The 1907-nt window shown below is 39.5% G+C and overlaps 1 long non-coding RNA gene across 1 annotated transcript; it reads right to left on the minus strand.

The window, feature by feature from the left end:
• Nucleotides 1–140: 140 nt before the first annotated feature.
• On the minus strand, nucleotides 141–1603 carry LOC140321268 (uncharacterized). The gene is made up of 2 exons (XR_011918879.1): nucleotides 1436–1603; nucleotides 141–1015 (listed from the first exon to the last, which is right to left on the minus strand). It is a non-coding gene; the product is annotated as an uncharacterized lncRNA (long non-coding RNA).
• Nucleotides 1604–1907: the final 304 nt, after the last annotated feature.

Below are 1907 nucleotides of genomic sequence, written 5' to 3' on the forward strand. Positions count from 1 at the left end.
GTTGTGTGTATTACCAGACCGTTCAAGCAGAATTACAACCACATTGTAAACCGTGGTAAACCGTTTCATATTCATGAATTTGTGTGCAGCTTGTCCATTTGCAGAATATTATTTTTTATTATATAAACAGCACTCAGCTCTTCTTTTCTTGCTATTTAATTATAAAATATACAGAACTAAACAATCTGAGCAATACATATATCTGTAATCATGCAGGCACCGCACTGTCTCATAGACTTACTGATTCTTTATTGACCTCGTAAAAAGCGCACACGTAAAAACATCCAGGGCTCCGAGTCCATTTGACCGTTTTTAGAATTTTGATACAATGAAAAAAATACTTTTTTTTTTAATATGAATATACATATTCTTACTCTGCTGCAAAGAAAGAAGCTTACAATAGCTTCATAGTGCGTACATATTGGCATTTTTACAAGTCGGCTGTATCAGTTGCGTTCATCTGAGCGTAGGTGCAAGGGGAGGGAATGATACAGCAACTTGGAGTAACGTAAAACTGAGATTCTGGATTCACTAAAGAGAAAAAAATACTATCTGAAATACTCAAAATTATTAAACAAAGTATGTACATCACTGAACCCGGTTTGGTGGACACAAAGTAACGATTTTGTAAAAGGGAAAAATAAAATTTGTACTTAGGACACGCGGTCTGAGGTTGTGCTCTGAGATTTCACCTCACTGTAAGGAGTAGCGACCTTTAAACTTAAATGCCCCCTGACAGGTCGGGGTAGAGAAATGCTTGCAGGAATTAACTGTCCCCGATTGCTGTGGTTTGGGATAGCAATTTTGGTGAGCGTTAACCGCCGTGCAGTCAAAACATTTATATGCAGAGTTTCATACTCCGAAAACATCAGCCAGAGTATAATATAGCGCTGTGTCCATTCTAGGCTTTCGTGAGCACTTCCCTTCAACGTTCAAATAAATTCCAGTGCCTCAGTGCTTCTTTGGTTCGTGCCGTACCGGCCAGGCTGGCTAAACTTTGGGTTTCCTGTTTTTCCTGCATAAAAATAAATTTAATAAATGAAAAGATATCTACAACCCACAATAAATTCCTTTTAATGTAGATTCAGCAATATAATTAAAACGTGTAGTAATTTGTGCTTCTGAAGTGAGATTTCAGCTCAAGGGTTGCACAGTAATGTAAATCCTGGTGTCCTGTAGATCACGATTGTGTTCACCAATATCAGACACAGCCCTGCTGGAACCTCTCACACCTCTCTGTGATTTGCTTCAACTTACTATGTTGGCGTTTGTGTTTGAGGGGCCGAAAAGACTGAGAAAATACTTCCTCCTGCATGCAGAAGAGCGATGCCCTCACCCTTGACTAATACCATTGTTGTATATTGCAATATGTGAGTATATGTAAGGTTACTGAAATTTGTACTTTAAGCTGGAAAAAAAACTCAATAAAACTTACAGGCTAAGCTTCCGGGCCTGAGCTTCTTTGCCCCCATTTGTTTTCTGGTCAACCGAGTTTGCTGTGACTCGAGAAGTGGTGGCTGTGCTGGAGAAAGCCACAGAGGAACTGGCACTGCCGGTCCTGACTTTAAGCGAGTCCTCTGAAAGACAGAGCTTAGCATTTTAAATGTCCCAAGTACACGAACATTCTATACATAAAAATAAGATAATCAAAACAGCAAAACCCTATTGAAGTCTTACGTGAGTTTAATGTCTTGTACAAGCAAATGTGATTTGTAATAACAACCATGCCCTTGGCATGTGCCCTTCTAAAGATTTAAATGGAGGGGAAAGGAAGGGAAGGAGGCGGGGGTCTGACCAGGTCAGGCCTGAATAACTGTGTGCCATAGGTGAAAGTCAGGTGCCTATTTCACTGTACAGTCATATTTAGATTCCCTGCATAGGTTCTGTTCTAAAAAAAAACATTAAAA

This window comes from Pyxicephalus adspersus, unplaced genomic scaffold (assembly GCF_032062135.1).
Source record: "Pyxicephalus adspersus unplaced genomic scaffold, UCB_Pads_2.0 Sca1768, whole genome shotgun sequence".
Taxonomy (NCBI): domain Eukaryota; kingdom Metazoa; phylum Chordata; class Amphibia; order Anura; family Pyxicephalidae; genus Pyxicephalus; species Pyxicephalus adspersus.